General features: G+C 50.8%; 1 protein-coding gene across 12 annotated transcripts in view; it reads left to right on the forward strand.

Annotated features, from left to right (window-relative positions):
- Positions 1-22,438, forward strand: part of LOC140001818 (uncharacterized) — an 87,838-nt gene that overhangs the window by 45,658 nt on the left and 19,742 nt on the right. Inside the window, exon 1 of one of the 12 annotated variants that reach the window (XR_011807362.1) lies at positions 20,031-21,871. The exons of 9 other annotated variants lie outside the window; for them this stretch is intronic. The gene's annotated coding sequence lies outside the window, so the exon portion shown is untranslated. 2 more of the 12 variants (XR_011807363.1, XR_011807361.1) reach the window with 2 other exon arrangements.

Raw genomic sequence — 22,438 nt, forward strand, 5'->3', positions numbered from 1 at the left:
GAGGCCAAGGGAGTGACCGGGCAGGTAGCAACCTGCAAAGTAGCCAAAATTCTCCTTGACCTAGCCTAGAGTTTTTCTAGTTTAGGATCCAGAGAGAAAAAATGGGTCATCCTGGAAGCCTAAGCTTTTCTTGAAGCATGCCGAGGTGAGAAGGAAAGGGTAGCTACCAGGCATACACTTAGCAGTAAACTTGGCCAGACTTGTGGGGTCCCTCCGCGAAGGTCTTTGCAGCTGCTACCCAGAGCTAAATCTCTCACAGAAAGAAGCCAAAAGCTTGGCAGAAGCTTCCCTGGAGGAAGCAATGGTAGCTAGCAGGCATGCAGCTACCTACAAAGGAGAGACAAAACTGGGAGACAGTGAACACGGAGCGGTAATCAGCTGGTCTTGAGAAGCAATTCTGCATCTGGAGCTAGTCCAGAAGTGTTGGAAATCATGATCAGCGAAGGTAGAGGAAGGTACCCAGGCAGGTACCTCGCTCCAAAATTGGCTAATGTTCTCGGGTACCTAGCCTGAAGGGATCTGCGGACCAAATCCACAAGTCACTCTCTCTCTGGGAGAGGCCAAAACCTTCACAAGGTATGCCTGGGAGGAGGAACGGGTAGCTACTGGGCATGCACAGAATTCCCAATTCGGCCAACATTGAGGTAGCTACCCCAGATGGGTACGCTGCTTTTTTGCAGAACTAAGGTCGCGAGGGAAACCTTCTCCTAAGACCAATCTGCCAGAGGCCAAGGGAGTGACCGGGCAGGTAGCAACCTGCAAAGTAGCCAAAATTCTCCTTGACCTAGCCTAGAGTTTTTCTAGTTTAGGATCCAGAGAGAAAAAATGGGTCATCCTGGAAGCCTAAGCTTTTCTTGAAGCATGCCGAGGTGAGAAGGAAAGGGTAGCTACCAGGCATACACTTAGCAGTAAACTTGGCCAGACTTGTGGGGTCCCTCCGCGAAGGTCTTTGCAGCTGCTACCCAGAGCTAAATCTCTCGCAGAAAGAAGCCAAAAGCTTTGCAGAAGCTTCCCTGAAGGAAGCAATGGTAGCTCGTAGGCATGCAGCTACCTGCAAAGGAGAGCCAAAATTGGGAGACAGTGAACACGGAGCGGTAATCAGCTGGTCTTGAGAAGCAATTCTGCATCTGGAGCTAGACCAGAAGTGTTGGAAATCATGATCAGCGAAGGTAGAGGAAGGTACCCAGGCAGGTACCTCGCTCCAAAATTAGCTAATGTTCTCGGGTACCTAGCCTGAAGGGATCTGCGGACCAAATCCACAAGTCGCTCTCTCTCTGGGAGAGGCCAAAACCTTCACAAAGTATGCCTGGGAGGAGGAACGGGTAGCTACTGGGCATGCACAGAATTCCCAATTCGGCCAACATTGAGGTAGCTACCCCAGATGGGTACGCTGCTTTTGTGCAGAACTAAGGCTGGGAGGGAAACCTTCTCCTAAGACCAATCTGCCAGAGGCCAAGGGAGTGACCGGGCAGGTAGCAACGTGCAAAGTAGCCAAAATTCTCCTTGACCTAGCCTAGAGTTTTTCTAGTTTAGGATCCAGAGAGAAAAAATGGGTCATCCTGGAAGCCTAAGCTTTTCTTGAAGCATGCCGAGGTGAGAAGGAAAGGGTAGCTACCAGGCATACACTTAGCAGTAAACTTGGCCAGACTTGTGGGGTCCCTCCGCGAAGGTCTTTGCAGCTGCTACCCAGAGCTAAATCTCTTGCAGAAAGAAGCCAAAAGCTTGGCAGAAGCTTCCCTGAAGGAAGCAATGGTAGCTAGCAGGCATGCAGCTACCTACAAAGGAGAGCCAAAACTGGGAGACAGTGAACACGGAGCGGTAATCAGCTGGTCTTGAGAAGCAATTCTGCATCTGGAGCTAGTCCAGAAGTGTTGGAAATCATGATCAGCGAAGGTAGAGGAAGGTACCCAGGCAGGTACCTCGCTCCAAAATTGGCTAATGTTCTCGGGTACCTAGCCTGAAGGGATCTGCGGACCAAATCCACAAGTCACTCTCTCTCTGGGAGAGGCCAAAACCTTCACAAGGTATGCCTGGGAGGAGGAACGGGTAGCTACTGGGCATGCACAGAATTCCCAATTCGGCCAACATTGAGGTAGCTACCCCAGATGGGTACGCTGCTTTTTTGCAGAACTAAGGCTGGGAGGGAAACCTTCTCCTAAGACCAATCTGCCAGAGGCCAAGGGAGTGACCGGGCAGGTAGCAACCTGCAAAGTAGCCAAAATTCTCCTTGACCTAGCCTAGAGTTTTTCTAGTTTAGGATCCAGAGAGAAAAAATGGGTCATCCTGGAAGCCTAAGCTTTTCTTGAAGCATGCCGAGGTGAGAAGGAAAGGGTAGCTACCAGGCATACACTTACCAGCAAACTTGGCCAGACTTGTGGGGTCCCTCCGCGAAGGTCTTTGCAGCTGCTACCCAGAGCTAAATCTCTCACAGAAAGAAGCCAAAAGCTTGGCAGAAGCTTCCCTGAAGGAAGCAATGGTAGCTAGCAGGCATGCAGCTTCCTACAAAGGAGAGACAAAACTGGGAGACAGTGAACACGGAGCGGTAATCAGCTGGTCTTGAGAAGCAATTCTGCATCTGGAGCTAGTCCAGAAGTGTTGGAAATCATGATCAGCGAAGGTAGAGGAAGGTACCCAGGCAGGTACCTCGCTCAAAAATTAGCTAATGTTCTCGGGTACCTAGCCTGAAGGGATCTGCGGACCAAATCCACAAGTCGCTCTCTGTCTGGGAGAGGCCAAAACCTTCACAAAGTATGCCTGGGAGGAGGAACGGGTAGCTACTGGGCATGCACAGAATTCCCAATTCGGCCAACATTGAGCTAGCTACCCCAGATGGGTACGCTGCTTTTGTGCAGAACTAAGGTCGCGAGGGAAACCTTCTCCTAAGACCAATGTGCCCGAGGCCAAGGGAGTGACCGGGCAGGTAGCAACCTGCAAAGTAGCCAAAATTCTCCTTGACCTAGCCTAGAGTTTTTCTAGTTTAGGATCCAGAGAGAAAAAATGGGTCATCCTGGAAGCCTAAGCTTTTCTTGAAGCATGCCGAGGTGAGAAGGAAAGGGTAGCTACCAGGCATACACTTACCAGCAAACTTGGCCAGACTTGTGGGGTCCCTCCGCGAAGGTCTTTGCAGCTACTACCCAGAGCTAAATCTCTCGCAGAAAGAAGCCAAAAGCTTTGCAGAAGCTTCCCTGAAGGAAGCAATGGTAGCTAGCAGGCATGCAGCTTCCTACAAAGGAGAGACAAAACTGGGAGACAGTGAACACGGAGCGGTAATCAGCTGGTCTTGAGAAGCAATTCTGCATCTGGAGCTAGTCCAGAAGTGTTGGAAATCATGATCAGCGAAGGTAGAGGAAGGTACCCAGGCAGGTACCTCGCTCCAAAATTGGCTAATGTTCTCGGGTACCTAGCCTGAAGGGATCTGCGGACCAAATCCACAAGTCGCTCTCTGTCTGGGAGAGGCCAAAACCTTCACAAAGTATGCCTGGGAGGAGGAACGGGTAGCTACTGGGCACGCACAGAATTCCCAATTCGGCCAACATTCAGGTAGCTACCCCAGATGGGTACGCTGCTTTTGTGCAGAACTAAGGTCGCGAGGGAAACCTTCTCCTAAGACCAATCTGCCAGAGGCCAAGGCAGTGACCAGGCAGGTAGCAACCTGCAAAGTAGCCAAAATTCTCCTTGACCTAGCCTAGAGTTTTTCTAGTTTAGGATCCAGAGAGAAAAAATGGGTCATCCTGGAAGCCTAAGCTTTTCTTGAAGCATGCCGAGGTGAGAAGGAAAGGGTAGCTACCAGGCATACACTTAGCAGTAAACTTGGCCAGACTTGTGGGGTCCCTCCGCGAAGGTCTTTGCAGCTGCTACCCAGAGCTAAATCTCTCACAGAAAGAAGCCAAAAGCTTGGCAGAAGCTTCCCTGAAGGAAGCAATGGTAGCTCGTAGGCATGCAGCTACCTACAAAGGAGAGACAAAACTTGGAGACAGTTAACACAGAGCGGTAATCAGCTGGTCTTGAGAAGCAATTCTGCATCTGGAGCTAGTCCAGAAGTGTTGGAAATCATGATCAGCGAAGGTAGAGGAAGGTACCCAGGCAGGTACCTCGCTCCAAAATTGGCTAATGTTCTCGGGTACCTAGCCTGAAGGGATCTGCGGACCAAATCCACAAGTCGCTCTCTGTCTGGGAGAGGCCAAAACCTTCACAAAGTATGCCTGGGAGGAGGAACGGGTAGCTACTGGGCATGCACAGAATTCCCAATTCGGCCAACATTGAGGTAGCTACCCCAGATGGGTACGCTGCTTTTGTGCAGAACTAAGGCTGGGAGGGAAACCTTCTCCTAAGACCAATCTGCCAGAGGCCAAGGGAGTGACCGGGCAGGTAGCAACCTGCAAAGTAGCCAAAATTCTCCTTGACCTAGCCTAGAGTTTTTCTAGTTTAGGATCCAGAGAGAAAAAATGGGTCATCCTGGAAGCCTAAGCTTTTCTTGAAGCATGCCGAGGTGAGAAGGAAAGGGTAGCTACCAGGCATACACTTAGCAGTAAACTTGGCCAGACTTGTGGGGTCCCTCCGCGAAGGTCTTTGCAGCTGCTACCCAGAGCTAAATCTCTCACAGAAAGAAGCCAAAAGCTTTGCAGAAGCTTCCCTGAAGGAAGCAATGGTAGCTCGTAGGCATGCAGCTACCTGCAAAGGAGAGCCAAAATTGGGAGACAGTTAACACGGAGCGGTAATCAGCTGGTCTTGAGAAGCAATTCTGCATCTGGAGCTAGTCCAGAAGTGTTGGAAATCATGATCAGCGAAGGTAGAGGAAGGTACCCAGGCAGGTACCTCGCTCCAAAATTGGCTAATGTTCTCGGGTACCTAGCCTGAAGGGATCTGCGGACCAAATCCACAAGTCGCTCTCTGTCTGGGAGAGGCCAAAACCTTCACAAAGTATGCCTGGGAGGAGGAACGGGTAGCTACTGGGCACGCACAGAATTCCCAATTCGGCCAACATTCAGGTAGCTACCCCAGATGGGTACGCTGCTTTTGTGCAGAACTAAGGTCGCGAGGGAAACCTTCTCCTAAGACCAATCTGCCAGAGGCCAAGGCAGTGACCAGGCAGGTAGCAACCTGCAAAGTAGCCAAAATTCTCCTTGACCTAGCCTAGAGTTTTTCTAGTTTAGGATCCAGAGAGAAAAAATGGGTCATCCTGGAAGCCTAAGCTTTTCTTGAAGCATGCCGAGGTGAGAAGGAAAGGGTAGCTACCAGGCATACACTTAGCAGTAAACTTGGCCAGACTTGTGGGGTCCCTCCGCGAAGGTCTTTGCAGCTGCTACCCAGAGCTAAATCTCTCACAGAAAGAAGCCAAAAGCTTGGCAGAAGCTTCCCTGAAGGAAGCAATGGTAGCTCGTAGGCATGCAGCTACCTACAAAGGAGAGACAAAACTGGGAGACAGTTAACACAGAGCGGTAATCAGCTGGTCTTGAGAAGCAATTCTGCATCTGGAGCTAGTCCAGAAGTGTTGGAAATCATGATCAGCGAAGGTAGAGGAAGGTACCCAGGCAGGTACCTCGCTCCAAAATTGGCTAATGTTCTCGGGTACCTAGCCTGAAGGGATCTGCGGACCAAATCCACAAGTCGCTCTCTGTCTGGGAGAGGCCAAAACCTTCACAAAGTATGCCTGGGAGGAGGAACGGGTAGCTACTGGGCATGCACAGAATTCCCAATTCGGCCAACATTGAGGTAGCTACCCCAGATGGGTACGCTGCTTTTGTGCAGAACTAAGGCTGGGAGGGAAACCTTCTCCTAAGACCAATCTGCCAGAGGCCAAGGGAGTGACCGGGCAGGTAGCAACCTGCAAAGTAGCCAAAATTCTCCTTGACCTAGCCTAGAGTTTTTCTAGTTTAGGATCCAGAGAGAAAAAATGGGTCATCCTGGAAGCCTAAGCTTTTCTTGAAGCATGCCGAGGTGAGAAGGAAAGGGTAGCTACCAGGCATACACTTAGCAGTAAACTTGGCCAGACTTGTGGGGTCCCTCCGCGAAGGTCTTTGCAGCTGCTACCCAGAGCTAAATCTCTCACAGAAAGAAGCCAAAAGCTTTGCAGAAGCTTCCCTGAAGGAAGCAATGGTAGCTCGTAGGCATGCAGCTACCTGCAAAGGAGAGCCAAAATTGGGAGACAGTTAACACGGAGCGGTAATCAGCTGGTCTTGAGAAGCAATTCTGCATCTGGAGCTAGTCCAGAAGTGTTGGAAATCATGATCAGCGAAGGTAGAGGAAGGTACCCAGGCAGGTACCTCGCTCAAAAATTAGCTAATGTTCTCGGGTACCTAGCCTGAAGGGATCTGCGGACCAAATCCACAAGTCGCTCTCTCTCTGGGAGAGGCCAAAACCTTCACAAAGTATGCCTGGGAGGAGGAACGGGTAGCTACTGGGCATGCACAGAATTCCCAATTCGGCCAACATTGAGGTAGCTACCCCAGATGGGTACGCTGCTTTTGTGCAGAACTAAGGCTGGGAGGGAAACCTTCTCCTAAGACCAATCTGCCCGAGGCCAAGGGAGTGACCGGGCAGGTAGCAACCTGCAAAGTAGCCAAAATTCTCCTTGACCTAGCCTAGAGTTTTTCTAGTTTAGGATCCAGAGAGAAAAAATGGGTCATCCTGGAAGCCTAAGCTTTTCTTGAAGCATGCCGAGGTGAGAAGGAAAGGGTAGCTACCAGGCATACACTTACCAGTAAACTTGGCCAGACTTGTGGGGTCCCTCCGCGAAGGTCTTTGCAGCTGCTACCCAGAGCTAAATCTCTCACAGAAAGAAGCCAAAAGCTTTGCAGAAGCTTCCCTGAAGGAAGCAATGGTAGCTCGTAGGCATGCAGCTACCTACAAAGGAGAGACAAAACTGGGAGACAGTGAACACGGAGCGGTAATCAGCTGGTCTTGAGAAGCAATTCTGCATCTGGAGCTAGTCCAGAAGTGTTGGAAATCATGATCAGCGAAGGTAGAGGAAGGTACCCAGGCAGGTACCTCGCTCCAAAATTGGCTAATGTTCTCGGGTACCTAGCCTGAAGGGATCTGCGGACCAAATCCACAAGTCGCTCTCTCTCTGGGAGAGGCCAAAACCTTCACAAAGTATGCCTGGGAGGAGGAACGGGTAGCTACTGGGCATGCACAGAATTCCCAATTCGGCCAACATTGAGGTAGCTACCCCAGATGGGTACGCTGCTTTTGTGCAGAACTAAGGCTGGGAGGGAAACCTTCTCCTAAGACCAATCTGCCCGAGGCCAAGGGAGTGACCGGGCAGGTAGCAACCTGCAAAGTAGCCAAAATTCTCCTTGACCTAGCCTAGAGTTTTTCTAGTTTAGGATCCAGAGAGAAAAAATGGGTCATCCTGGAAGCCTAAGCTTTTCTTGAAGCATGCCGAGGTGAGAAGGAAAGGGTAGCTACCAGGCATACACTTACCAGTAAACTTGGCCAGACTTGTGGGGTCCCTCCGCGAAGGTCTTTGCAGCTGCTACCCAGAGCTAAATCTCTCACAGAAAGAAGCCAAAAGCTTTGCAGAAGCTTCCCTGAAGGAAGCAATGGTAGCTCGTAGGCATGCAGCTACCTACAAAGGAGAGACAAAACTGGGAGACAGTGAACACGGAGCGGTAATCAGCTGGTCTTGAGAAGCAATTCTGCATCTGGAGCTAGTCCAGAAGTGTTGGAAATCATGATCAGCGAAGGTAGAGGAAGGTACCCAGGCAGGTACCTCGCTCCAAAATTGGCTAATGTTCTCGGGTACCTAGCCTGAAGGGATCTGCGGACCAAATCCACAAGTCGCTCTCTCTCTGGGAGAGGCCAAAACCTTCACAAAGTATGCCTGGGAGGAGGAACGGGTAGCTACTGGGCATGCACAGAATTCCCAATTCGGCCAACATTGAGGTAGCTACCCCAGATGGGTACGCTGCTTTTGTGCAGAACTAAGGCTGGGAGGGAAACCTTCTCCTAAGACCAATCTGCCCGAGGCCAAGGGAGTGACCGGGCAGGTAGCAACCTGCAAAGTAGCCAAAATTCTCCTTGACCTAGCCTAGAGTTTTTCTAGTTTAGGATCCAGAGAGAAAAAATGGGTCATCCTGGAAGCCTAAGCTTTTCTTGAAGCATGCCGAGGTGAGAAGGAAAGGGTAGCTACCAGGCATACACTTACCAGTAAACTTGGCCAGACTTGTGGGGTCCCTCCGCGAAGGTCTTTGCAGCTGCTACCCAGAGCTAAATCTCTCACAGAAAGAAGCCAAAAGCTTTGCAGAAGCTTCCCTGAAGGAAGCAATGGTAGCTCGTAGGCATGCAGCTACCTACAAAGGAGAGACAAAACTGGGAGACAGTGAACACGGAGCGGTAATCAGCTGGTCTTGAGAAGCAATTCTGCATCTGGAGCTAGTCCAGAAGTGTTGGAAATCATGATCAGCGAAGGTAGAGGAAGGTACCCAGGCAGGTACCTCGCTCCAAAATTGGCTAATGTTCTCGGGTACCTAGCCTGAAGGGATCTGCGGACCAAATCCACAAGTCGCTCTCTCTCTGGGAGAGGCCAAAACCTTCACAAAGTATGCCTGGGAGGAGGAACGGGTAGCTACTGGGCATGCACAGAATTCCCAATTCGGCCAACATTGAGGTAGCTACCCCAGATGGGTACGCTGCTTTTGTGCAGAACTAAGGCTGGGAGGGAAACCTTCTCCTAAGACCAATCTGCCAGAGGCCAAGGGAGTGACCGGGCAGGTAGCAACCTGCAAAGTAGCCAAAATTCTCCTTGACCTAGCCTAGAGTTTTTCTAGTTTAGGATCCAGAGAGAAAAAATGGGTCATCCTGGAAGCCTAAGCTTTTCTTGAAGCATGCCGAGGTGAGAAGGAAAGGGTAGCTACCAGGCATACACTTAGCAGTAAACTTGGCCAGACTTGTGGGGTCCCTCCGCGAAGGTCTTTGCAGCTGCTACCCAGAGCTAAATCTCTCACAGAAAGAAGCCAAAAGCTTTGCAGAAGCTTCCCTGAAGGAAGCAATTGTAGCTAGCAGGCATGCAGCTACCTGCAAAGGAGAGACAAAACTGGGAGACAGTGAACACGGAGCGGTAATCAGCTGGTCTTGAGAAGCAATTCTGCATCTGGAGCTAGTCCAGAAGTGTTGGAAATCATGATCAGCGAAGGTAGAGGAAGGTACCCAGGCAGGTACCTCGCTCCAAAATTGGCTAATGTTCTCGGGTACCTAGCCTGAAGGGATCTGCGGACCAAATCCACAAGTCGCTCTCTCTCTGGGAGAGGCCAAAACCTTCACAAAGTATGCCTGGGAGGAGGAACGGGTAGCTACTGGGCATGCACAGAATTCCCAATTCGGCCAACATTGAGGTAGCTACCCCAGATGGGTACGCTGCTTTTGTGCAGAACTAAGGCTGGGAGGGAAACCTTCTCCTAAGACCAATCTGCCCGAGGCCAAGGGAGTGACCGGGCAGGTAGCAACCTGCAAAGTAGCCAAAATTCTCCTTGACCTAGCCTAGAGTTTTTCTAGTTTAGGATCCAGAGAGAAAAAATGGGTCATCCTGGAAGCCTAAGCTTTTCTTGAAGCATGCCGAGGTGAGAAGGAAAGGGTAGCTACCAGGCATACACTTACCAGTAAACTTGGCCAGACTTGTGGGGTCCCTCCGCGAAGGTCTTTGCAGCTGCTACCCAGAGCTAAATCTCTCACAGAAAGAAGCCAAAAGCTTTGCAGAAGCTTCCCTGAAGGAAGCAATGGTAGCTCGTAGGCATGCAGCTACCTACAAAGGAGAGACAAAACTGGGAGACAGTGAACACGGAGCGGTAATCAGCTGGTCTTGAGAAGCAATTCTGCATCTGGAGCTAGTCCAGAAGTGTTGGAAATCATGATCAGCGAAGGTAGAGGAAGGTACCCAGGCAGGTACCTCGCTCCAAAATTGGCTAATGTTCTCGGGTACCTAGCCTGAAGGGATCTGCGGACCAAATCCACAAGTCGCTCTCTGTCTGGGAGAGGCCAAAACCTTCACAAAGTATGCCTGGGAGGAGGAACGGGTAGCTACTGGGCATGCACAGAATTCCCAATTCGGCCAACATTGAGGTAGCTACCCCAGATGGGTACGCTGCTTTTGTGCAGAACTAAGGCTGGGAGGGAAACCTTCTCCTAAGACCAATCTGCCAGAGGCCAAGGGAGTGACCGGGCAGGTAGCAACCTGCAAAGTAGCCAAAATTCTCCTTGACCTAGCCTAGAGTTTTTCTAGTTTAGGATCCAGAGAGAAAAAATGGGTCATCCTGGAAGCCTAAGCTTTTCTTGAAGCATGCCGAGGTGAGAAGGAAAGGGTAGCTACCAGGCATACACTTAGCAGTAAACTTGGCCAGACTTGTGGGGTCCCTCCGCGAAGGTCTTTGCAGCTGCTACCCAGAGCTAAATCTCTCGCAGAAAGAAGCCAAAAGCTTTGCAGAAGCTTCCCTGAAGGAAGCAATGGTAGCTCGTAGGCATGCAGCTACCTGCAAAGGAGAGCCAAAATTGGGAGACAGTTAACACGGAGCGGTAATCAGCTGGTCTTGAGAAGCAATTCTGCATCTGGAGCTAGTCCAGAAGTGTTGGAAATCATGATCAGCGAAGGTAGAGGAAGGTACCCAGGCAGGTACCTCGCTCCAAAATTGGCTAATGTTCTCGGGTACCTAGCCTGAAGGGATCTGCGGACCAAATCCACAAGTCGCTCTCTCTCTGGGAGAGGCCAAAACCTTCACAAAGTATGCCTGGGAGGAGGAACGGGTAGCTACTGGGCATGCACAGAATTCCCAATTCGGCCAACATTGAGGTAGCTACCCCAGATGGGTACGCTGCTTTTGTGCAGAACTAAGGCTGGGAGGGAAACCTTCTCCTAAGACCAATGTGCCAGAGGCCAAGGGAGTGACCGGGCAGGTAGCAACGTGCAAAGTAGCCAAAATTCTCCTTGACCTAGCCTAGAGTTTTTCTAGTTTAGGATCCAGAGAGAAAAAATGGGTCATCCTGGAAGCCTAAGCTTTTCTTGAAGCATGCCGAGGTGAGAAGGAAAGGGTAGCTACCAGGCATACACTTAGCAGTAAACTTGGCCAGACTTGTGGGGTCCCTCCGCGAAGGTCTTTGCAGCTGCTACCCAGAGCTAAATCTCTCACAGAAAGAAGCCAAAAGCTTTGCAGAAGCTTCCCTTGAGGAAGCAATGGTAGCTAGCAGGCATGCAGCTACCTACAAAGGAGAGACAAAACTGGGAGACAGTGAACACGGAGCGGTAATCAGCTGGTCTTGAGAAGCAATTCTGCATCTGGAGCTAGTCCAGAAGTGTTGGAAATCATGATCAGCGAAGGTAGAGGAAGGTACCCAGGCAGGTACCTCGCTCCAAAATTGGCTAATGTTCTCGGGTACCTAGCCTGAAGGGATCTGCGGACCAAATCCACAAGTCGCTCTCTGTCTGGGAGAGGCCAAAACCTTCACAAAGTATGCCTGGGAGGAGGAACGGGTAGCTACTGGGCATGCACAGAATTCCCAATTCGGCCAACATTGAGGTAGCTACCCCAGATGGGTACGCTGCTTTTGTGCAGAACTAAGGCTGGGAGGGAAACCTTCTCCTAAGACCAATGTGCCAGAGGCCAAGGGAGTGACCGGGCAGGTAGCAACCTGCAAAGTAGCCAAAATTCTCCTTGACCTAGCCTAGAGTTTTTCTAGTTTAGGATCCAGAGAGAAAAAATGGGTCATCCTGGAAGCCTAAGCTTTTCTTGAAGCATGCCGAGGTGAGAAGGAAAGGGTAGCTACCAGGCATACACTTAGCAGTAAACTTGGCCAGACTTGTGGGGTCCCTCCGCGAAGGTCTTTGCAGCTGCTACCCAGAGCTAAATCTCTCACAGAAAGAAGCCAAAAGCTTTCCAGAAGCTTCCCTGAAGGAAGCAATGGTAGCTCGTAGGCATGCAGCTACCTACAAAGGAGAGACAAAACTGGGAGACAGTGAACACGGAGCGGTAATCAGCTGGTCTTGAGAAGCAATTCTGCATCTGGAGCTAGTCCAGAAGTGTTGGAAATCATGATCAGCGAAGGTAGAGGAAGGTACCCAGGCAGGTACCTCGCTCCAAAATTGGCTAATGTTCTCGGGTACCTAGCCTGAAGGGATCTGCGGACCAAATCCACAAGTCGCTCTCTCTCTGGGAGAGGCCAAAACCTTCATAAGGTATGCCTGGGAGGAGGAACGGGTAGCTACTGGGCATGCACAGAATTCCCAATTCGGCCAACATTGAGGTAGCTACCCCAGATGGGTACGCTGCTTTTGTGCAGAACTAAGGCTGGGAGGGAAACCTTCTCCTAAGACCAATCTGCCAGAGGCCAAGGGAGTGACCGGGCAGGTAGCAACCTGCAAAGTAGCCAAAATTCTCCTTGACCTAGCCTAGAGTTTTTCTAGTTTAGGATCCAGAGAGAAAAAATGGGTCATCCTGGAAGCCTAAGCTTTTCTTGAAGCATGCCGAGGTGAGAAGGAAAGGGTAGCTACCAGGCATACACTTACCAGTAAACTTGGCCAGACTTGTGGGGTCCCTCCGCGAAGGTCTTTGCAGCTGCTACCCAGAGCTAAATCTCTCACAGAAAGAAGCCAAAAGCTTTGCAGAAGCTTCCCTTGAGGAAGCAATGGTAGCTAGCAGGCATGCAGCTACCTACAAAGGAGAGACAAAACTGGGAGACAGTGAACACGGAGCGGTAATCAGCTGGTCTTGAGAAGCAATTCTGCATCTGGAGCTAGTCCAGAAGTGTTGGAAATCATGATCAGCGAAGGTAGAGGAAGGTACCCAGGCAGGTACCTCGCTCCAAAATTGGCTAATGTTCTCGGGTACCTAGCCTGAAGGGATCTGCGGACCAAATCCGCAAGTCGCTCTCTCTCTGGGAGAGGCCAAAACCTTCACAAAGTATGCCTGGGAGGAGGAACGGGTAGCTACTGGGCATGCACAGAATTCCCAATTCGGCCAACATTGAGGTAGCTACCCCAGATGGGTACGCTGCTTTTGTGCAGAACTAAGGCTGGGAGGGAAACCTTCTCCTAAGACCAATCTGCCCGAGGCCAAGGGAGTGACCGGGCAGGTAGCAACCTGCAAAGTAGCCAAAATTCTCCTTGACCTAGCCTAGAGTTTTTCTAGTTTAGGATCCAGAGAGAAAAAATGGGTCATCCTGGAAGCCTAAGCTTTTCTTGAAGCATGCCGAGGTGAGAAGGAAAGGGTAGCTACCAGGCATACACTTAGCAGTAAACTTGGCCAGACTTGTGGGGTCCCTCCGCGAAGGTCTTTGCAGCTGCTACCCAGAGCTAAATCTCTCACAGAAAGAAGCCAAAAGCTTTGCAGAAGCTTCCCTTGAGGAAGCAATGGTAGCTAGCAGGCATGCAGCTACCTACAAAGGAGAGCCAAAACTGGGAGACAGTGAACACGGAGCGGTAATCAGCTGGTCTTGAGAAGCAATTCTGCATCTGGAGCTAGTCCAGAAGTGTTGGAAATCATGATCAGCGAAGGTAGAGGAAGGTACCCAGGCAGGTACCTCGCTCCAAAATTGGCTAATGTTCTCGGGTACCTAGCCTGAAGGGATCTGCGGACCAAATCCACAAGTCGCTCTCTCTCTGGGAGAGGCCAAAACCTTCACAAAGTATGCCTGGGAGGAGGAACGGGTAGCTACTGGGCATGCACAGAATTCCCAATTCGGCCAACATTGAGGTAGCTACCCCAGATGGGTACGCTGCTTTTGTGCAGAACTAAGGCTGGGAGGGAAACCTTCTCCTAAGACCAATCTGCCAGAGGCCAAGGGAGTGACCGGGCAGGTAGCAACCTGCAAAGTAGCCAAAATTCTCCTTGACCTAGCCTAGAGTTTTTCTAGTTTAGGATCCAGAGAGAAAAAATGGGTCATCCTGGAAGCCTAAGCTTTTCTTGAAGCATGCCGAGGTGAGAAGGAAAGGGTAGCTACCAGGCATACACTTACCAGTAAACTTGGCCAGACTTGTGGGGTCCCTCCGCGAAGGTCTTTGCAGCTGCTACCCAGAGCTAAATCTCTCACAGAAAGAAGCCAAAAGCTTTGCAGAAGCTTCCCTTGAGGAAGCAATGGTAGCTAGCAGGCATGCAGCTACCTACAAAGGAGAGACAAAACTGGGAGACAGTGAACACGGAGCGGTAATCAGCTGGTCTTGAGAAGCAATTCTGCATCTGGAGCTAGTCCAGAAGTGTTGGAAATCATGATCAGCGAAGGTAGAGGAAGGTACCCAGGCAGGTACCTCGCTCCAAAATTGGCTAATGTTCTCGGGTACCTAGCCTGAAGGGATCTGCGGACCAAATCCGCAAGTCGCTCTCTCTCTGGGAGAGGCCAAAACCTTCACAAAGTATGCCTGGGAGGAGGAACGGGTAGCTACTGGGCATGCACAGAATTCCCAATTCGGCCAACATTGAGGTAGCTACCCCAGATGGGTACGCTGCTTTTGTGCAGAACTAAGGCTGGGAGGGAAACCTTCTCCTAAGACCAATCTGCCAGAGGCCAAGGGAGTGACCGGGCAGGTAGCAACCTGCAAAGTAGCCAAAATTCTCCTTGACCTAGCCTAGAGTTTTTCTAGTTTAGGATCCAGAGAGAAAAAATGGGTCATCCTGGAAGCCTAAGCTTTTCTTGAAGCATGCCGAGGTGAGAAGGAAAGGGTAGCTACCAGGCATACACTTAGCAGTAAACTTGGCCAGACTTGTGGGGTCCCTCCGCGAAGGTCTTTGCAGCTGCTACCCAGAGCTAAATCTCTCACAGAAAGAAGCCAAAAGCTTTGCAGAAGCTTCCCTTGAGGAAGCAATGGTAGCTAGCAGGCATGCAGCTACCTACAAAGGAGAGACAAAACTGGGAGACAGTGAACACGGAGCGGTAATCAGCTGGTCTTGAGAAGCAATTCTGCATCTGGAGCTAGTCCAGAAGTGTTGGAAATCATGATCAGCGAAGGTAGAGGAAGGTACCCAGGCAGGTACCTCGCTCCAAAATTGGCTAATGTTCTCGGGTACCTAGCCTGAAGGGATCTGCGGACCAAATCCACAAGTCGCTCTCTCTCTGGGAGAGGCCAAAACCTTCACAAAGTATGCCTGGGAGGAGGAACGGGTAGCTACTGGGCATGCACAGAATTCCCAATTCGGCCAACATTGAGGTAGCTACCCCAGATGGGTACGCTGCTTTTGTGCAGAACTAAGGCTGGGAGGGAAACCTTCTCCTAAGACCAATGTGCCAGAGGCCAAGGGAGTGACCGGGCAGGTAGCAACCTGCAAAGTAGCCAAAATTCTCCTTGACCTAGCCTAGAGTTTTTCTAGTTTAGGATCCAGAGAGAAAAAATGGGTCATCCTGGAAGCCTAAGCTTTTCTTGAAGCATGCCGAGGTGAGAAGGAAAGGGTAGCTACCAGGCATACACTTAGCAGTAAACTTGGCCAGACTTGTGGGGTCCCTCCGCGAAGGTCTTTGCAGCTGCTACCCAGAGCTAAATCTCTCACAGAAAGAAGCCAAAAGCTTTGCAGAAGCTTCCCTTGAGGAAGCAATGGTAGCTAGCAGGCATGCAGCTACCTACAAAGGAGAGCCAAAACTGGGAGACAGTGAACACGGAGCGGTAATCAGCTGGTCTTGAGAAGCAATTCTGCATCTGGAGCTAGTCCAGAAGTGTTGGAAATCATGATCAGCGAAGGTAGAGGAAGGTACCCAGGCAGGTACCTCGCTCCAAAATTGGCTAATGTTCTCGGGTACCTAGCCTGAAGGGATCTGCGGACCAAATCCACAAGTCGCTCTCTCTCTGGGAGAGGCCAAAACCTTCACAAAGTATGCCTGGGAGGAGGAACGGGTAGCTACTGGGCATGCACAGAATTCCCAATTCGGCCAACATTGAGGTAGCTACCCCAGATGGGTACGCTGCTTTTGTGCAGAACTAAGGCTGGGAGGGAAACCTTCTCCTAAGACCAATCTGCCCGAGGCCAAGGGAGTGACCGGGCAGGTAGCAACCTGCAAAGTAGCCAAAATTCTCCTTGACCTAGCCTAGAGTTTTTCTAGTTTAGGATCCAGAGAGAAAAAATGGGTCATCCTGGAAGCCTAAGCTTTTCTTGAAACATGCCGAGGTGAGAAGGAAAGGGTAGCTACCAGGCATACACTTAGCAGTAAACTTGGCCAGACTTGTGGGGTCCCTCCGCGAAGGTCTTTGCAGCTGCTACCCAGAGCTAAATCTCTCACAGAAAGAAGCCAAAAGCTTTGCAGAAGCTTCCCTTGAGGAAGCAATGGTAGCTAGCAGGCATGCAGCTACCTACAAAGGAGAGACAAAACTGGGAGACAGTGAACACGGAGCGGTAATCAGCTGGTCTTGAGAAGCAATTCTGCATCTGGAGCTAGTCCAGAAGTGTTGGAAATCATGATCAGCGAAGGTAGAGGAAGGTACCCAGGCAGGTACCTCGCTCCAAAATTGGCTAATGTTCTCGGGTACCTAGCCTGAAGGGATCTGCGGACCAAATCCACAAGTCGCTCTCTCTCTGGGAGAGGCCAAAACCTTCACAAAGTATGCCTGGGAGGAGGAACGGGTAGCTACTGGGCATGCACAGAATTCCCAATTCGGCCAACATTGAGGTAGCTACCCCAGATGGGTACGCTGCTTTTGTGCAGAACTAAGGCTGGGAGGGAAACCTTCTCCTAAGACCAATCTGCCCGAGGCCAAGGGAGTGACCGGGCAGGTAGCAACCTGCAAAGTAGCCAAAATTCTCCTTGACCTAGCCTAGAGTTTTTCTAGTTTAGGATCCAGAGAGAAAAAATGGGTCATCCTGGAAGCCTAAGCTTTTCTTGAAACATGCCGAGGTGAGAAGGAAAGGGTAGCTACCAGGCATACACTTAGCAGTAAACTTGGCCAGACTTGTGGGGTCCCTCCGCGAAGGTCTTTGCAGCTGCTACCCAGAGCTAAATCTCTCACAGAAAGAAGCCAAAAGCTTTGCAGAAGCTTCCCTTGAGGAAGCAATGGTAGCTAGCAGGCATGCAGCTACCTACAAAGGAGAGACAAAACTGGGAGACAGTGAACACGGAGCGGTAATCAGCTGGTCTTGAGAAGCAATTCTGCATCTGGAGCTAGTCCAGAAGTGTTGGAAATCATGATCAGCGAAGGTAGAGGAAGGTACCCAGGCAGGTACCTCGCTCCAAAATTGGCTAATGTTCTCGGGTACCTAGCCTGAAGGGATCTGCGGACCAAATCCACAAGTCGCTCTCTCTCTGGGAGAGGCCAAAACCTTCACAAAGTATGCCTGGGAGGAGGAACGGGTAGCTACTGGGCATGCACAGAATTCCCAATTCGGCCAACATTGAGGTAGCTACCCCAGATGGGTACGCTGCTTTTGTGCAGAACTAAGGCTGGGAGGGAAACCTTCTCCTAAGACCAATGTGCCAGAGGCCAAGGGAGTGACCGGGCAGGTAGCAACCTGCAAAGTAGCCAAAATTCTCCTTGACCTAGCCTAGAGTTTTTCTAGTTTAGGATCCAGAGAGAAAAAATGGGTCATCCTGGAAGCCTAAGCTTTTCTTGAAGCATGCCGAGGTGAGAAGGAAAGGGTAGCTACCAGGCATACACTTAGCAGTAAACTTGGCCAGACTTGTGGGGTCCCTCCGCGAAGGTCTTTGCAGCTGCTACCCAGAGCTAAATCTCTCACAGAAAGAAGCCAAAAGCTTTGCAGAAGCTTCCCTTGAGGAAGCAATGGTAGCTAGCAGGCATGCAGCTACCTACAAAGGAGAGCCAAAACTGGGAGACAGTGAACACGGAGCGGTAATCAGCTGGTCTTGAGAAGCAATTCTGCATCTGGAGCTAGTCCAGAAGTGTTGGAAATCATGATCAGCGAAGGTAGAGGAAGGTACCCAGGCAGGTACCTCGCTCCAAAATTGGCTAATGTTCTCGGGTACCTAGCCTGAAGGGATCTGCGGACCAAATCCACAAGTCGCTCTCTCTCTGGGAGAGGCCAAAACCTTCACAAAGTATGCCTGGGAGGAGGAACGGGTAGCTACTGGGCACGCACAGAATTCCCAATTCGGCCAACATTGAGGTAGCTACCCCAGATGGGTACGCTGCTTTTGTGCAGAACTAAGGCTGGGAGGGAAACCTTCTCCTAAGACCAATCTGCCCGAGGCCAAGGGAGTGACCGGGCAGGTAGCAACCTGCAAAGTAGCCAAAATTCTCCTTGACCTAGCCTAGAGTTTTTCTAGTTTAGGATCCAGAGAGAAAAAATGGGTCATCCTGGAAGCCTAAGCTTTTCTTGAAGCATGCCGAGGTGAGAAGGAAAGGGTAGCTACCAGGCATACACTTAGCAGTAAACTTGGCCGGACTTGTGGGGTCCCTCCGCGAAGGTCTTTGCAGCTGCTACCCAGAGCTAAATCTCTCACAGAAAGAAGCCAAAAGCTTTGCAGAAGCTTCCCTTGAGGAAGCAATGGTAGCTAGCAGGCATGCAGCTACCTACAAAGGAGAGACAAAACTGGGAGACAGTGAACACGGAGCGGTAATCAGCTGGTCTTGAGAAGCAATTCTGCATCTGGAGCTAGTCCAGAAGTGTTGGAAATCATGATCAGCGAAGGTAGAGGAAGGTACCCAGGCAGGTACCTCGCTCCAAAATTGGCTAATGTTCTCGGGTACCTAGCCTGAAGGGATCTGCGGACCAAATCCACAAGTCGCTCTCTCTCTGGGAGAGGCCAAAACCTTCACAAGGTATGCCTGGGAGGAGGAACGGGTAGCTACTGGGCATGCACAGAATTCCCAATTCGGCCAAAATTGAGGTAGCTACCCCAGATGGGTACGCTGCTTTTGTGCAGAACTAAGGCTGGGAGGGAAACCTTCTCCTAAGACCAATCTGCCCGAGGCCAAGGGAGTGACCGGGCAGGTAGCAACCTGCAAAGTAGCCAAAATTCTCCTTGACCTAGCCTAGAGTTTTTCTAGTTTAGGATCCAGAGAGAAAAAATGGGTCATCCTGGAAGCCTAAGCTTTTCTTGAAGCATGCCGAGGTGAGAAGGAAAGGGTAGCTACCAGGCATACACTTAGCAGTAAACTTGGCCAGACTTGTGGGGTCCCTCCGCGAAGGTCTTTGCAGCTGCTACCCAGAGCTAAATCTCTCACAGAAAGAAGCCAAAAGCTTTGCAGAAGCTTCCCTTGAGGAAGCAATGGTAGCTAGCAGGCATGCAGCTACCTACAAAGGAGAGACAAAACTGGGAGACAGTGAACACGGAGCGGTAATCAGCTGGTCTTGAGAAGCAATTCTGCATCTGGAGCTAGTCCAGAAGTGTTGGAAATCATGATCAGCGAAGGTAGAGGAAGGTACCCAGGCAGGTACCTCGCTCCAAAATTGGCTAATGTTCTCGGGTACCTAGCCTGAAGGGATCTGCGGACCAAATCCACAAGTCGCTCTCTCTCTGGGAGAGGCCAAAACCTTCACAAGGTATGCCTGGGAGGAGGAACGGGTAGCTACTGGGCATGCACAGAATTCCCAATTCGGCCAACATTCAGGTAGCTACCCCAGATGGGTACGCTGCTTTTGTGCAGAACTAAGGTCGCGAGGGAAACCTTCTCCTAAGACCAATCTGCCAGAGGCCAAGGGAGTGACCGGGCAGGTAGCAACCTGCAAAGTAGCCAAAATTCTGCTTGACCTAGCCTAGAGTTTTTCTAGTTTAGGATCCAGAGAGAAAAAATGGGTCATCCTGGAAGCCTAAGCTTTTCTTGAAGCATGCCGAGGTGAGAAGGAAAGGGTAGCTACCAGGCATACACTTAGCAGTAAACTTGGCCAGACTTGTGGGGTCCCTCCGCGAAGGTCTTTGCAGCTGCTACCCAGAGCTAAATCTCTCACAGAAAGAAGCCAAAAGCTTTGCAGAAGCTTCCCTGAAGGAAGCAATGGTAGCTAGCAGGCATGCAGCTACCTGCAAAGGAGAGCCAAAACTGGGAGACAGTGAACACGGAGCGGTAATCAGCTGGTCTTGAGAAGCAATTCTGCATCTGGAGCTAGTCCAGAAGTGTTGGAAATCATGATCAGCGAAGGTAGAGGAAGGTACCCAGGCAGGTACCTCGCTCCAAAATTGGCTAATGTTCTCGGGTACCTAGCCTGAAGGGATCTGCGGACCAAATCCACAAGTCGCTCTCTCTCTGGGAGAGGCCAAAACCTTCACAAAGTATGCCTGGGAGGAGGAACGGGTAGCTACTGGGCATGCACAGAATTCCCGATTAGGTCAAAATTGAGGTAGCCAAAGGACAAGGTGCAACATCCATAAAGTTTGGCACAGGGTGTTCCGCACCTATATGCCAAGGAACTTCTTCACCGTGATAGTGATATAGCTGGGAACAGGCTGCCCAGGGAGGTTGTGCAGTCTCCTTCTCTGGAGTCATTCAAGAGCCTTCTAGCTGCCTACCTGTGCAATCTGCTGTAGGGAACCTACTTTGTAGTGGGTTGGACCCGCTGATCTCTGGAGCTCCCTTTCAACCGCTACTATTCTGTGATTCTATAAGCAGCTGATGGAAGTCGCAGAATCGCCAGCACTTCTTGTGGGTGCCGTCAACTTTCCAGACATATGCTGGAAATTTGGTGCAGCCCCGAGGAAGCAGTCTAGGTGGTTCCTGGAGTGTGTGGATACAGCTTCCTGACTCTGCTGGTTTGTGAGCCTACTGGGGGCATGTCTCACCAGACCTGCTGTTCATGAACCAGAAAGAGATGTTGTGGGAGATACGGTGTCTGAGACCCTGTTGTAGCCGAGGCTGTACACCCCAGCTCGTTACATTCCTTGTAGAGTTTTGGTTTGAACCCTGGGTTGGGCTCCGTGGTGTGGAGCTGGAAAACCCGCTGGGGAGGCTTGGGTGGTTTCCCAGTGGTCGATTCCCAGCCAGCCCATAGAAGACCCCTAATTCCCTAGATCTTGCACAAACTCACTTGAGTTGGTTAGAGGGACCTGCTTGTGTGGAAGCCGTGTAGCATCCAGGGCAGCGTTCATAGCACAGGCAGTTTGGATGTGGTCTTGGACACTAGCTACATGTGTCTTTATGCTGTCTGGGAAGCCACAGATAAGGGGGAGTTAACGTTGCCAGATCCATCAGGGCTAGCTCTGGGGATCTCCGTAACAGATCCTTCTCCTGCATCGCTTGTATGCAGGCTGGGTTTTGAACAGATGCAGGCAAATTGGAGAACCCCGAGGTCTTAATGACAAGGGGTTCCCTTCTTTCTTGTGGGTCTATGCCACTGACCCAACAGGCAGCTAAAATGAAGCTATGCCACTCACCCTCTAGGCAGTTAATACGTTTATAAACATAGAAATGCTATCGCAGGTATTCCTCACCAAAGTGAAGGTGAAGGTGCAGAGCTTACCACGGAGGTGTCCCTGTCTTGGTGGAGAAGGAGCACAGAACATCGACTGCCTCTTCTAGGTTTTCGATTTGTTCTTCTCCCCTCTTCTCTCCTCAGCCAACCCTGCTCCCCCCCACCTCGGCACTCCCTTTTTCCCTCACTCGAAGTTTTTTCCTAACATCAAATTTTTACCACTACCTCCTAACACTTTTATATCCTAAGCTTATCTGTCCCACCCTGGGATGACAATTAGCATGATTTGGGCAAAAAGTTGTGTATTGTAGTCTTGTATGGTTAGCATGTACTTCCTGAATCTCATTAAGAGTAAACTTTAATGTTCATTTTGTAACTAATGAAGAAAAAGGTTGGACTTCGGGCACTGCAGACTTCAGGATTCTGTTCTGATGCCCAAACAGGGTTTGGCACACAGCGGGTATGCTGCTTTTGTCCAGAACTAAAGCATGCAGGCCAAACTTTTCCAGTCTGCTCCAGGCACGTGGCAGGGCACCCTGGGGCAGGACAGCCCAGCCGTGAGCTCCAGGGAGCTATGGACCTCATGGATGTGGACCTTCTCAGGGGCACAGGTATGGTGGAAGCAAAAGACAGTGTTCAGCTCCAGGGGAAAGAGCGAGAAGTCCGCGCTGTGGCACTTGGGGACTCATGGACTCGCACGTCCCCACGTCGCTCAGGACCAAGGCTGGGGACCCATCTCCTTGGGAAACCAAGGACAGGGACTGTGACCACATGGCAGCCCTGTGCTATCAGGGGTAGTGTCTATTGTGACCCACAGTGGTGCCAAGCAACCGCCATGTGTCACTGCAGGGCTGACAGGCACAGCCTCAGTCACCCTCAAGCCAGAGCTGGCCCCAGCCCAGACCTGCAGCTCTCAGCAGGGTGCTGGGGCACCACTGCAGGTGGGCTCGAGCTGGATGGTCTTTAAGGTCCCTTCCAACACCAGCTCTTCTCTGATTCTATGAGGGAGGCACTGCACAAGGAAAATGAGGTGCTGTGCTGATGTCTGAGAACAGCAAACAACAAAACTAAGAGGAGGATTCAAACTAACAGAACTGGTAGGATTGAAGGAAAGACCAAAGAAAGAAAAGGTCATAATGAAAAGAAACAGCCAAACAAAACAAAATCAAGCAAAACCT

The sequence above is a fragment of the Anas platyrhynchos genome, chromosome 2 (assembly GCF_047663525.1).
Source record: "Anas platyrhynchos isolate ZD024472 breed Pekin duck chromosome 2, IASCAAS_PekinDuck_T2T, whole genome shotgun sequence".
NCBI lineage: Eukaryota > Metazoa > Chordata > Aves > Anseriformes > Anatidae > Anas > Anas platyrhynchos.